Below are 15,778 nucleotides of genomic sequence, written 5' to 3' on the forward strand. Positions count from 1 at the left end.
TTGCCAATGATCTGGACACCAGTCTTTGAGAAAGAGAAAATAGGTTTATTATAACGCACAGAGCAAGGAGCTGGGAGGAAACTCTTCAGATGTGACTCCCTAAGCTACGCAGAAGTAGGGCTTATATGTGATTTGGGCAGCAAGATGTCTGCCACACAGGTGTACTGGGGAGGGAAAATACCAGAAGGCAGTCAGGAAACAGAAGGTGATGTGGTTCTCTTTAGACCTCTCACTTCAGAAAAAGGTCCAGGTGATGATTTTCCTTCTGATTCATTCCAGTTGTTACTGAGTCCTCTGTTGAGTTCAATTAATAGTCACATCTGGCCTTTCTGGGCATGCAGCTGTGAGCCAAACCTGACTTTGGCTAGTTTAAGGACTAATGGAAACTTACTGGCATTCTTAGGGTCAGGTTACACCTTCAGCTATTCTACTGATTTACGTCCAACTTTTGAAACTGATTCACTTATGTGAGTCTCACAGTTCCTAGTTTTGGATTATGTCTGACCTTCCTGAAAATTTCATAACTTTATTTCCTGACACTGTCTTTACTTCTAATATCTTATCCACTCTGCCTCACTCCTTCACATCTTACTAGCACTGTACATATATAGATATAGCTCCTATGAGTGTTAATTTTTTTTTTTTTTGAGAAAATTTTCTTGAGAATTGTTACCTTTTAAGAGATGACTTTTTTGGTCTGATAATATTTTCACCCAGAAACACACTAAATAAAATACGCTAAAGTGTTATGTTTAATGTTATGGTTTATTACAAAGATAATAAACTCTACATAATAGTATTTAGTATGAGAATATCCTATGGAAAACTTTTAATTTTTTGTCATGATTAGCTGAACATACATTTTTGCTTTGTGTACATGTGTTAAGAGAGAGGAGGAAAAAGGTAGAATGCTGTTATGTTTATTTCAGTCTGCTGTGACACATGTTCTTTTCCAAAGCAGTCTAGGCTTAGTGTTTATTTCCCCCTGCATGTTTACTTTTCTGGGTTATAAATTTATTTCAAGTGCAAGAGAAAAACTGATTGAAAAAATGGTGATTGATGGAGAAAATGGTGCAAAGGGTTATGAACAGATAATATGGTACAAGAAAAAAGAAAAAGTAAAATTGTAATAAAATATCTAGTCTTTGGAAAAAATGTGTGTATACCAAGGAGAACGATCTAACTTTCCATCATCTTAAAAGGAGTGATTTTCATATCTCTCCATCACCTACTTCAGACTTTTCCATCCTAGTTTATAGAGTATGATGCTGTTGTTAGTTGAGGTCACATTTATTCTAACGCTTGACAACCCAAGATGTACAGAGTAGAACTTTTCAAAAGGCTGTTTGTGGCTGAAAACTTAAAGAAAAAATATCACCAGGCTGTTTCTTCCTTGGTACTACGGAGTGGGTTCAAGCCACCAAAGTTTAAGTTAGCGCAGTGTTTAGATCACCTAGATACCTTATTTAAAGAGTATATAAAACAAATCTTTTAATAACGTCCATTCTATTTATAATGTATATTTATTTACTTTCAAATTGTTGTTTACTACAAATGTAAGTTTATTTTCATTGTATAATCGAAGCATTTTTCTAGGTAGGAATAGTGGGTATTTTTAATTGGGATAAAATTCATCAATAATTTTCCCATTGAAAGTAAGAGTTTTTTTTTTTTTTTTTTTTTTTTAGCTATTTAATGCCTCTTCACTTAACAGCAGATTTTTCAGGAGCAAAATAAGATTTTTAATAGAAGATAGTCATAGTTATATATTTACAGTAGTTTGAGCGATTGGCATGGGTTATTCAGGAATGTCTTCAGTGCATCCTTCACGTCCTTGTTCCTTAGGCTGTAAATGAGGGGATTCAGCATTGGTATCTCTAGGGTGTAAAAGACTGAGGCCATTTTATCAGTATCTAATGAGTGGTTGGACCTGGGTTGCAAATGCATGAAAAAGAGAGTCCCATAGAACACAGTAACCGCCATCATGTGAGAAGCACAGGTGGAAAAAGGTTTTTGTCTCCCCTTTGAGGACCGTATCCTCAAAATGGCAAGCGTAATGTTAAAGTAGGATATTAGAACAATGATCATGGAGAAAAACAAATTGATCCCTGAAAAGGTAAACACTGCTATTTCTGGAATGTAAGTATCGGAAAAGGACAAGGCTCACAAAGGGACATTAAAAAAAAAAAAAAAAAAGGGACATTATCACAGTAAAAATGGTTGATTACCTTGGAGGAGCAATATGATACAGGAAATACACAGGAAGAGACAGTCAGTGCCATGGTCAGACTGTAGAGGTATATGAGAGATACTAGCAGGAGCCTGCTTTGCCGAAATACCACCACCATGTAGAGAAGGGGGTTACAAATGGCCACATAGCGGTCATAGGCCATTGTGGCCAGTATGAAAATCTCTGCCACAACAAAAACTATAAATCTACCAAATTGAGCTCCACAACAGTAGTAAGAGATAGTTTTCATCTTAAACAAGAAGTTGACCAGCATTTTAGGGCAATGATGGTTGCCTGCCACGGTCAGCCCATAGATCACCAGGAAGCCAAAGAAAAGGGGGACCTGGAGCTCCGGACGGTCTGAGACTCCCATGAGAATGAAGTCAGTCACCCATGTGAGATTTCCTGGGGCCATTTACTGTGTTGCTTTTGTCTTTAAATGGGATAAATGGAAAGAGGTTGGTAGATGGTAAAATAAATTTTACTCTTAGAAGATTATTCCTTGTCAAAGTTTTATTTAAAATAATTTTACTTTCGTTCACAAAAACGTAGGAGTGCCAGATCTTAATTGTTTTTCTCCCTGCTTTTTCACAAATTTCAGAAATACGAAGTCACCAGAGAACAACTGAGGACTGAGGTTGGTTCTTTGAACTGTTTGCCTTAACTATCTATTTATTCATTGTTAAACATAGTTTAAATATTGAATTTCACATATATATATGCATATATATGTTTAATTTCAAAAAGTTATCATTGTGTTATCAATTAGCATCATATTCAATGTTTTAGATTGTGAACAGAATCAAGTTTATGATTTTTCTTTTTACCATATCATCAAATCTCCCTGGTGTAACCTGATTAGGGTCAGTGCCCTGGAGCAGTCGAGCCAATGAAACATACTCCAAGTCAGAAAGAGTGAGAAAGTTTATTAAGGAGATGCATACATCACTGGGGACCCAGCAGCAACACAGGCTGTCTCTATGGAGTTGCAAAGAGCAGTTTTACATTAGAGCTTATATAGAATCTTACAAGGGTTACAAGTGTCTTTGTAGTCCCCTGACAGACATTTCTTTATTAGGCTAAAGACATACATATCTGATACCTGGGCCCCAACTTTCCTGTGGGGGTTGTATGCCACAGGTAAGTCCTGCCAGAACGAAAGGTTTTTTGCATCAGTTTAAAACAAAGAGCAAAGTCATTAACATTTGGTCAAAACAAAGTCATTAACAGAGGCATGTGAGGAGGCAGGCAGAGGAAGAACAACTTACAGGTTTATCATGGCCTTGGTTAGTTATGTTAAGCTCTCAGTTGCCCACTTTGAAAAAGGAGAAAACATGCTGGGTGGTATTGGGGTCACACTGGCTTTCATCCACAATAGAAGAAATAAGGGCACATAATTACTTTCATCCTTTATACACCTAACTGCTAATAATAGAAGTATAAGAATGTGGTTACTGTAAGGTATAAATATTGTTGTTAGATGCCATCCAGTTTGTCCTGCCTCATAGCGACCCTATGCACAACAGAATGAAACACTACCTGGTCCTGAGCCATCCTTACAATTTGTGTTATGCTTGAGCTCATTGTTCCAGCCACTGTGTCAATCCACCTCGTTGAGGGCCTTCCTCTTTTCCACTGACCCTGTACTCTGCCAAGCATGATGTCCTTCTCCAGGGACTGATCCCTCCTGACTACATGTCCAAAGTATGTAAGACACAGTCTTGCCATCCTTGCTTCTAAGGAGCATTCTGGTTATACTTCTTCTAAGACAGATTTGTTGGTTCTTTTGGCAGTCCATGGTATACTCAATATTCTTCGACAACACCACAATTCAAAGGCGTCAACTCTTCTTTGATCTTCCTTATTCATTGTCCAGCTTTCACATACCTATGAGGTGATTGAAAATACCATGGCTTGGGTCAGGCGCACCTTAGTCTTCACGGTGACATCTTTGCTCTTCAACACTTTGAAGAGGTCCTTTGCAGCAGATTTGCCCAATTCAATGCATATTGATTTCTTGACTGCTGCTTCCAAGCCTATTGATTGTGGATCCAAGTAAGATGAAATCCTTGATGACTTCAATCTTTTCTCCATTTATCATGATGTTGCTCATTGCCCCAGTTGTGAGAATTTTTGTTTTCTTTATGTTGAGGTGTAATCCATACTGAAGGCTGTGGTCTTTGATCTTCATTAGTAAATGGTTCATGTCCTCTTCACTTTCAGCAAGCAAGATTGTGTCATCTGCATAATGGAGGTTCTAATGAGCCTTCCTCCAATCCGGATGCCCCGTTCTTCTTCATATAGTCCAGCTTCTCGTATTATTTTTCAGTATACAGATTAAATAGGTATGGTGAAAGAATACAACCCTGACACACACCTTTCCTGACTTTAAACCAATCAGTAGCCCCTTGTTCTCTCCGAACAACTGCCTCTTGATTTATGTAAAGGTTCCTCATGAGCACAATTAAGTGTTCTGGAATTTCCTTTCTTCCCAGTGTTATGCATAGTTTGTTATGATGCAAACAGTCAAATGCCTTTGCATAATCAATAAAACACAGGTAAACATCCTTCTGGTATTCTCTGCTTTCAGCCATGATCCACCTGACATCAGCAATGATATCCCTGGTTCCACATCCTCTTCTGAAACCGGCCTGAATTTCTGGCAGTTTCCTGTCGATATACTGTCACAGACGTAATTAACTGATCATCAGCAGATATTGTTCTATAATTTCCACATTCGTTTGGATCACCTTTCTTGGGAATAGGCAGAAATATGGATCTCTTCCAGTCAGTTGGCCAAGAAGCTGTCTTCCATATTTCTTGGCATAGATAAGTGAGCACCTCCAGCGCTGCATCTGTTTGTTGAAACATCTCAATTAATATTCCATCAATTCCTGGAGCCTTGTTTTTTGCCAATGCCTTCAGAGCATCTTGGACTTCTTCCTTCAGTACCATCGGTTCCTGATCATATGCCACCTCTTGAAATGGTTGAATATAGACTAATTCGTTTTGGTAAAATGACTCTGTGTATTCCTTCCATCTTCTTTTGATGCTTTCTGCCTCATTTAATATTTTCCCCATGGAATCTTTCACTATTACAGCTCGAGGCTTGAATTTTCTCTTCAGTTCTTTCAGCTTCAGAAATGCCAAGCGTGTTCTTCCCTTTTGGTTTTCCATCTCTAGCTCTTTGCACAAAAAAAAAAAAAAAAAATTATTTTGTCTTCTCGAGAGGCCCTTTGAAATCTTCTGTTCAGTTCTTTTACTTCATCAATTCTTCCTTTTGCTTTAGCTGCTCGACGCTCAAGAGCAAGTTTCAGAGTCTCCTCTGACATCCACCTTGGTCTTTTCTTTCTTTCCTGTCTTTTCAGTGACCTCTTGCTTTCTTCATGGATGATCTCCTTGATGTCATTCCACAACTTGTCTGGTCTTCGGTCAGTAGTGTTCAATGCGTCAAATCTATTCTTGAGGTGGTCTCTAAATTCAGGTGGTATATACTCAAGGTCATATTTTGGCTCTTGTGGACTTCCTCTGATTTTCTTCATTTTCAGCTCAAACTTGCATATGAGCAATTGATGGTCTGTTCCACAGTTGGCCCCTGGCCTTCTTCTGACTGATGGTATTGAGCTTTTCCATTGTCTCTTTCCACAGATGTAGTCAATTTGATGTCTGTGTGTTCCATCTAGCAAGGTAGCTGCCATTTATGTTGGTGAAAGAAGGTATTTGCAATGAAGAAGTCGTTGGTCTTGCAAAATTCTATCACTTGATCTCCGGCATTGTTTCTATCACCAAGGCCGTATTTTCCAACTACTGATCCTTCTTTGTTTCCAACTTTTGCATTCCAATCGCCAGTAATTATCAATACATCTTGATTGCATGTTCAATCAATTTCAGACTGTAGCAGCTGATAAAAATCTTCTATTTCTTCATCTTTGGCCCTAGTGGTTGGTGCATAAATTTGAGTAATAGTCGCATTAACTGGTCTTCCTTGTAGGTGTATGGGTATTATCCTATCACTGACAGCACTGTACTTCAGGATAGATCTTGAAATGTTCTTTTTGACAATGAATGAAACACCATTCCTCTTCGAGTTGTCATTCCCAGCATAGTAGACAATCTGATTGTCTGATTCCAAATGGCCAATACCAGTCCATTTCAGCTCACTAATGCCTAGGATGTTGATGTTTATGCATTGCATTTCATTTTTGACTCTTTCCAATTTTCCTAGATTCATACTTTGTACATTCCAGGTTCGAATTATTAATGGATTTTTACAGCTGTTTCTTCTCCTTTTGAGTTGTGCCACATCAGCAAATGAAGGTCCTGAAAGCTTTACTCCATCCATGTCATTAAGGTTGACTCTACTTTGAGGAGGCAGGTCTTCCCCAGTCATCTTTTGAGTGTCTTCCAACCTGGGGGGCTCATCTTCCAGCACTATATCAGACAATGTTGCGCTGTTATTCATAAGTTTTTCACTGGCTAATGCTTTTCAGAAGTAGACTGCCAGGTCCTTCTTCCTGGTCTGTCTTAGTCTGGAAGCTCAGCTGAAACCTGTCCTCCATGGGTGACCCTGCTGGTATCTGAATACCGTTGGCATAGCTTCCAGCATCACAGCAAGACAGAAGCCCCCACAGTACGACAAACTGACAGACACGGGGGGAGGGGTATAAATATTAGGATTTCAAAAATGGTCAAGAAATTCTTCAGCTTTGACATCTGTACAGAGAAAACGTGAAATTCTCAATTTATCATTAGTCTCATTGGTAAAAGATAAGGTGTAATGTCTTTCTGTGTTTGTACTCCAAATGGTACATGACACTGTCACAACTCATTATATAAGGTGGAAAGCTTTCACTAGGGAAAGAAAGAAAGGAAATGGATGATATAAGGGGGAGGTGGAGAACTTGCACTGGAGAAAGAGGAAATAGTCCCTACGGGGGTCCCTGACTTGGCAGTTAAACATTCACAGGGATGGGGGAGAGCTTATACTCGAGAGAAAGAGGAAATGGTCTCTACAGGTGTCCCTGACTTGGCAGTTGAACATTAACAGGGGTAAGTAGGAGAAAAGAGTATAAAGCCCTAAGAAAAAGACTGTATCGGGGCACTCAACTCTCTCTCTATCTGAGTAGCCCGCTTGACACTCCCTGGTCAAGTGTACTTTCGCTATTAACCCTCTGCTAGCTAATCAACCTCTGCTTGCTTGACAGTATTTGTCTGTGTTCAAATTGTTTCCTACACTGAAGAGAAGAACCGAGGGCATTCTCTCTGGTAACAATTACAGCTGAAGTTTTTGCAGTAACTCTACCTAGATTAAGATTATCTGGTAAATAATTGCTTCCCTAAAAATATCAAATTCATCATATGTAAAAAAAAGCAATATGCTAAATCTTCTCCATTCTCTTAGATAATCAACACTGATTTTTTAAATTTTTTTTTCACATCTCCTTTAACAATGCTCAGTCTCATTTATTGGTAGTCATTAAGACTGTCACTAATTTATTAAGACATTTACTTAAATCATTACAGGGGTGTCACTTCCACTTAGCAATCAGTGGGCAAGGATTGTAGTCACTTGGAAAAGAGACAGAGAAGAAACCATTGCAGTTCTGAGTTTGATTTGAATTGATAGAGCTTTCAAGGTACTTGGTCATCACATCTAGAGCTAAAAAAAAAAAACAAGGAAAAACTGTTGCTGTGGAGTTTGACTCATATCGGCCCTATAGGGCAGAGTGCACCTGTCCATATAGTTTTCCAGGAGGGCCTGGTGGATTCGAACTGCTGACCTTTTGGTTAGCAGCTGCAGCACTTAGCCACTACACCATCAGGGTTTCCCATCTAGATCTAATCATAGGCAAAACATTTGGTTTATCCTACCTGTGCATCGAGATCTACTGAGATCCTCTCCAAGTTTACTCCCTGAAGCATGCTAGAAAGTTTTACAAAGGTCTGAAGTTCCTGAAGACCTCCACAATAGTATATATTTGTTTCTAGGCCCCAGCCTGAACATAAGGACTAGAATTCCCAGATAAAGGTCTGATTCCCCAAGGAAAGAAAGACAAATTGAATGCTCATTAAGCAAAGCTGCAATCAAAATTTCAGCCTAGGGAGATAGCCTAGGGACTTGTTTAAATTAATACATTGAAAAAAAAAACACATGCAGTAATTCTGTCACACTCACACGCATGTACATATACATACATATACACAAAATATGTATCTATATATATATATATAGATAGATACGCCCTTAGATTCTTTGGCCAGTGCTCCTGGGTTATGGATGAAGAAAATGCAACATTTGGAAAACACAGAATTCAACCCAGTGGACAATTTTAATGTGAGTATTTTTATTGAGGATAGAACTTAATACAAAACCTCCCTTCCAATGTCAAGCTCTGTTGTATTGTCTGTAAAAATCAGATGATATACACCAAATTCAAGATGTGAAATTTGCAAAGAGGCTGAATATCAACTGTTTATTAAAACCATTAAAGTGTAAATCATATCTGGTATCATTTCCATTTCTTATATTCAACTAATTTGAGTAAAAAATGTATTTTTTTCATGCCAGCCTACAATCTTCTTTCAAATAATGAATAAATACTGCAATTGAATGTCACTACCAATTATTTTTTACTTTTCCTGGGACATTTTCTAGACTATAACTTTTACAAGAGGAAGGAATATATCTGATTATTTTACCTTTTTGTTAAAAAAAAAAAAAAATTTTTTTTTTTTTTTGTTACCAGCTTCTAAAATAATACACGGAAACCCTGGTGGCGTAGTGGTTAAGTGCTACTGCAGCTAACCAATGGGTCAGCAGTTCAAATCTGCCAGGAGCTCCTTGGAAACTCTGTGGGGCAATTCTACTCTGTCCTGTAGGGTCGCTATGAGTCGGAATCGACTCGATGGCACTGGGGTGTTTTTTTTTTTTTTTTTTTTTTTGGTTTTAAAATAATACACAGGACAAAATAGATGTCCAAAAGTTATTTGTTAACCAACTCACTGACTGATGGAATGAATGAATGAATGAAATACTCATCCAAAAATGTGAAATTAAACATCAGAATTTTGTTTCCCATGCTGTAATCCCAATCTTTAATGTTATTTTAACTTCAATAAGGAAACCATGACAAGTTGTATCTCATTCTCTAAGATATTCACTACTTTACTGCAGGATACAAGCCTTCCTTCTTAATTTTGGTATTCCTAATATACCGGTTTCCATCCAGCTAATCTTAGCTCATTAAGGTGAAAATGTTGATGATTTTAGGGACAGTTTTACTAAACTTTATCAGGAATAGGCTGGTTTAAAAATAGAAGAGTGTGGATCCCGTTGTCTTGGACTGGGTTCTCAAAAGAGGCAAAACCAGTGAGGTGCAGATATGAGGGTAAGTGAAAAAGTGTTGCTACGAGGGTCCCAGTTCACACATGCATGGGTTTATTCCAAACGAAGTGTGTTTAAACATGTCTGGGTAGCAGCCTGAACTCTTAACCATTTCACCACCAGGGCTCCCATATACGTATGTATATGTATACATGGTTTGATAGGTATACATACATATCTACGTAAAACCCACTCTCACTGCCCTGGAGTCAATTCTGATTCAAAGCGACTCCATAGGACAGGGTTGAACTGCCCTATAGGGCTTCCAGGGATCAGTTGTCATATTCCAACTACTGACCTTTTAGTTAGCAGAAAAGTTCTTAATTGCTGTGCCACCAGGGCTTCGGAGATTGTAATAGACACATATAAACACCTAATTTTAATGTAGTTTTAATATTTCAGTGTTTATAATAGTGACAATTTTTGGATAATGTTGGTAAAATGGTCACTGAAGTCAGACAAAACTGAAACATGCCCTGTAACAGAGACTGGCTGGGTGATTACCAAATCTGTTTTTCTTTTCTTCCTGGCCACTTGGCTAGACTATTTCTCATCCTCCCTTGAAGTTAGTGTGGTAAAGCGAGGGAATTCTAGATTAATTCATGTGTGGGATCACAGCATCAGAATCACAGCACGCTGTCATTGTGTGCTTGTCTGAATGGTTTTCCACAGTGCTTTTCAGATTTACTTCTACTCTAATACTATATCCCATGACCATCAACAGACCTCGTGCCCATTTCCATTTTAATCCCCTTCCCTACATAAGTAGCTCTTCAAAAAAGTTAATACATGTCATTTAAAAGGCATGCATTCCTGGGGCCTTAAAAGATTGAGAGTTTCCATCTAAGATATAACTATTGCTCTCTACTCTCTGGAGCAAAAGAGAATGATGGAAACCGAAGATTCAAATAATAAACTAGTCCACAGGACAAATAACACACAGAAAACATGGCCTCTTCTAGCCTGAGACAGAATAACTAAATGGCACCCAGGTAGCAACCAATTGTTCTGACTAAGGACACAGTAAATGTTCCCTTGTAGAATGGAAGAAAAATGTAGGACAAAATTCAAACTTCTAAAAAAGTCCATCTTGCTGGACCAATAGAGAGTAGAGTAACTCTCAAAATCATCGCACTTAAGAAACCCTTTTAACTAGGAACTGAAGCCACTATAAGAGTCACCTTACTGCCAAATAATAGATGGGCTTATTAAATAAACAATGTCACCTGTGAGTAATGTGCTTCCTTAAATTATAAACTATATGAGACCAACTCGATGGCACTGGGGTTTTTTATGTGACCAAAGGTCAACATTTACTTAAAAGCAAAAATGTGAAAGCAAGAAGGCACAGGGAACCTAGATCAATGGAAACAGAACAAACAGAATGGAAATAATGAAAATGTTGACATATTGTGAAATATGTAACCAATGTCAGGGAACAATTTGTATATAAATCGTTAAATGTTACATATATGTATATAAAGACATGCATCCTTAAAAAGTAAATTCAATAATGTCTTCTTGTGCATATAGATGTTATATATGTCACTTTGATACAGATGATTCTCACTCAACTATGGTAGAACAATAAAATGATGATAAAATGTTGAAAAATTCTGAGAGAGGAAGCAAACAATGAGAAAAGTGATTAAAATACAAAATATTACAGCAAAGAAGGAACTGCCTGTTTGAAGCCATATTGATTATTTGGTGACCAAGAAGTGATATTTTAAGGAAACCTATTTTAGCGTCATATGCGTGGTGCTTCCAATCGCCTCATATGCACGCAAATGCTGGATGATGAACAAGGAAGACTGAAGAATTGATGCCTTTGTGTTGTGGCGTTGGGGAAGAATATTGAATATACCATGAACTGACAAAAGAATGAACACCTCTGTGTTCAAAGAAGTACAACCTGAAAGCTCCTTAGAAGCAAGTGTATCTAGACTCCATCTCACATATTTTGGACATGTTGTCAGGGGGGACCAGTCCCTGGCTAAGGGTATCATGTTTGATAAAGCAGAGAGTCAGCGAAGAAGAGGAAGACCTTCAAAGAGATGGATTGACACAATGGTTGCAACAACGGAATCAAGCATAACAATTGCTGTGACGATGGCGCAGGACAGGGCAGTGTTTCTTTCTGTTGTATATAGGGTTGCTATGAGTCTGAATGAACTTGAAGGTGCCTAACAACAGCATGTTTGCATCGAAGTTACCTTACTTATCTAAGTCATAAGGGTTTTAATTTATGTGTATAATCTCATGAGTTTGTCTCTTAAATCAATAACATCTATGGTTGGGTAAACATTAATAACCTATCATTCAGTAAAAAATTATACTAGATCTTTGTAATATATGTATTATAATGTATTATTTTTAATCATTAAGAAGTTGGCCATTATTGTGCTAGCTGCTTTTGTGGTTAGAGTAGTTTTTAAAAAAGTTGTTAATGTTGTTGTATCATTGCCTAAGACAATGCGGCTATCTGGGATGATCTTTGTCAAGCTTCTCTAGACCTCAAGATGACAAGAATATCTCTATTTCGTGCTGAATAGAAATGATGAAACCTTACAATTCCTTGATTTTCCTTTTGAATTAAAATAATGTTGAATCATGTTCACATCTATCTCCCTCTTTTTTAGTTATGGATGTGGCAGAAAAGTGTTTAAAACCAGAGAGACTTGGGATGTATGTAAAATACTGAGATACATGATCATAGGCCTTCAAAACAAAGTTAAATTCTCAGTGAATCAGTAGTGAACATAACATGAACCTTCAATCAGGTGGATTGTCTCAGAGAACAGAGGATTCTTTTCAAAGCTTCGAGGGCTAATGTAATGTTTTCTGCTGATTTGCTTGGTGCCTGTTATGCCTTCTTTCTCTCCAATTTCTCCCGTTTGTAATGGAAATGTCTAGCTTGTAACTGTTCTGCCATTTTTACCCTTGGAAGTAGGTAACTTGTATTCCAGATTTCAGAGGTTAAGAAGATTTTTCAATTTTGGATTTAGAGTTAAGAGTAAATATGTTTTGCATGTTTCAAAGATGTGATTTTTGGCAGCCAAAGGGTGGAATGTCATGGATTGAATTATGTCTTCCCCAAAATGTGTATATCAACTTGGTTAGGCCATGGTTTCCGGTATCATGTGGTTGACCTCCACTTTGTGGTTGTAATTTTATGTTGAGAGGATTAGGGTAGGATTGTAATACCACCCTTACTCAGGTCACCTGCCTGATTCAAGTAAAGGGAATTTCCCTGGAGTGTGGCCTGCACCACTGTTTATCTCTCAGGAGATAAAAGGAAAGAGGAGCAAGCAAATTTTGGGGACCTCATACCACCAAGAAAGAAGCATCGGGAGCAGAGAGTGTCTTTTAGACCCAGGGTTCCTACGAAGAATAATTCCTCGACCGGGGAAGATTGATGGCAAGGACCTTCCTCCAGAGTCGACAGAGAGAGAAATCCTTCCTTACTCTGGAGCCAATGCCCTGAATTTGGACTTGTAACCTACTAGACTGTGAGAGAATAAATTTTTCTTTGTTAAAGCTATCCACTTGTGGTATTTCTGTTATACCAGTACTAGATAACTAAGACAGGCTTCCGTAGCAGCTGTTTGAAGCTTTTCCTAACTTTCATACCTTTGCCCAGATGGTGACTTGCTTTGTGACTTCCATGTATCTCCTGTCTCGCCTGACCCCTCCCTGCATTTGCTATGGCTACTCAGGCACAAGATGCCGTGGCACCACCTCAGTCCACAGAGAGGCATAACCTGGATGTTTGGAGGAGTTAATGCCCAATGGGGTGAGCTTTGAGCATAGAAGACCAGAGTCGAGAAATCAATTGTTTTTCATATCTTACTTCATTTAAAATGTGTGCTTGACAGATATGCCTAGCTGGTTAACTGACTTGATTCAGAATTTCTCAATAGAAGTGTAACAAATGATATGTGAGTTTTCTTTTATCTGGGAACATACTTTCTGCAATCTTTGAGCCAAATATTTTTCTGCTCATCTTTAATTTAAAGAGGTCTCTGTGTATAGTTTGTATAGAGCAAATATCATAGCTAAATAACATAAAAGAGGTGTATACTGTGTACATTTTAGTTGGAATATTTTACTGAGCTCAGGGAAGTGAGATGGTTGCAAGATTTAACATTGTCTAATTTCATAAAATTCTCCAATGCGATGCAGAACACAGTTCCATGAACTCTCAAAGATGTCCAAATCTTAATTCTCAGAAACTGTGAACATATTACTTACATGACAAAACGGACTTCACTGATATACCGTGTTTTCAAGGATTGTCCAGGTGGGCCCAGTGTAATCACAAGAGTTCTTAGAAGACAAAAGGTATGCAAGAGAACCTGAGAAGGAGATGGAAGAAGAAATGAGAGTGATAGGATTGATAACTGGAAGGGGCCACTATCCCAGGAATATTTGCTGTCTCTAGAAGGTGAAAAAGGCAGGAAACATTCTCTTCTAGGGCGTCCAGAAGGAATACAATTAGCTAACACCTTGCTTTTAGTGCAATTAGACTCATTATGGACCTCTTACTGTCAAAACTATGAGATAATACATTTGTGTTTTAGACATTAAATTTGATGTAATTTGTTACAACTATAGGAAAGGAATATAAAAATAGCATGATCATTTTTAGGAAATGCATAGATGTCAACCAAATTAAAAGGTAGAAGAAAACAGTAAACTTCTCGTTTTTTGACCTTTATTCATTTAGCAAAATGTTTAGCAATGAACCAAACTGTATATGCATTCCAATGTATTGTGTTCCAATGTGTTGCATTGGATAAAGTCTCTGGATGTTATATATTGTTAAATACTTGACTGCTAACTGAAAGTTTGGTGGTTTGAATCCACCCAGAGGTGCCTTAGAAGAAAGACCTGGTGATCTACTTCTGAAAGGTCATTGAAAACGTTCTGGGAAAGTTCGACTCTGACACACACGGGGTTGCAATGAGTAGGAACCACTCTAAGACAACTGGTTTATTCATTTATTCATTCATTTATTTTAAACAGCATTGGAAATGTTGTAATGTGAGCTTAGCCTTTTGTTCCAATGTTATACATCAAGTCATATCCAAAGAAAATAGTTTTCTAATGGGAAACATACTTCTGTAATTGTAAGCTGCTGAAACAAAAACACACCCTGAATAAAGTAAAAACAAAGAAACACAGCAAAGATTAACATGAAAAGCTTAGTGACTAATGGGATTAATTTATAGCTGATTTTGTCTTTTGAGGTCAGAAACGTCCATCACATAGTTTGTCTTGCCTGCCTTCAGCTATTCTGTTTATTTATGACCAAGGTTAGAAATGGACTCATTTATGTGAGTCTCTAAGTTCCTGGTTGTGCCTCATGTCTGACATTCCTGGAATTGTCATAAGTTTATTTTATGTCCAGACACTGTCCTTACATCACATGCCAAACCAACCCAGTGTCCCTCACGCCATTGCATTGTACATACACAGCAATAACTCACATGACTATTAACTTTTTTTTTATTTTTTGCATTAGGTTTCTTGAGAATCTTTACCACTTTGCCACTTTTAAGAGATGCCAATTTTGATCTACTAACACTTTCACTATACTAAATAAAAATGGGTAAAGAAGTGATGTTTAATGTTGATGGTTTCATATTAAAGATAATACGTTCTACAAACAGATTTTAGTATGAGAAGAACATGTGGAAACAATCATATATCATGATTAGCTCAACATAATTTTTTTGCTTCATGCACATGTCTACAAGAGAGGAGAAAAAACGTAGCATGCTTTTATGTTTATTTCAGTCTGCTGTGGCGCATGCTGTATTTCAAAGCACCCTTGGGCTTCATTTCATTTTCCCCTACATATTTACTTTCATGTGTTCTAAATCTATTTTAAGTGTAAGACAACAATGAGTTCACAAAACATGTGATAGATGGAGAAAATGGTGCAAATGGTTATTAGTGGAGAATATGGTATAAAAAAGAAAAGAAAATGTAAAATTGTAATAAAATGTTTAGTCATTGGACAAAAGGCGAGTGTTTCAAGGGCAATAATCTGACTATCTATCATCTTTCAAGCAATGATTCTCATATGCCTCCACCACTCATTAGCAGGCTTTCTCTTCCTTGTTTAGAGACTATGTTGTTATCAGTTGCTCGCAAGT

At 37.7% G+C, this 15,778-nt stretch overlaps 1 pseudogene; it reads right to left on the reverse strand.

The window, feature by feature from the left end:
- Positions 1-1,770: 1,770 nt before the first annotated feature.
- On the reverse strand, positions 1,771-2,504 carry LOC126079491 (olfactory receptor 8J2-like; annotated as a pseudogene).
- Between the last annotated feature and the right edge of the window lie 13,274 nt (positions 2,505-15,778).

The sequence above is a fragment of the Elephas maximus genome, chromosome 7, assembly GCF_024166365.1.
Source record: "Elephas maximus indicus isolate mEleMax1 chromosome 7, mEleMax1 primary haplotype, whole genome shotgun sequence".
NCBI lineage: Eukaryota > Metazoa > Chordata > Mammalia > Proboscidea > Elephantidae > Elephas > Elephas maximus.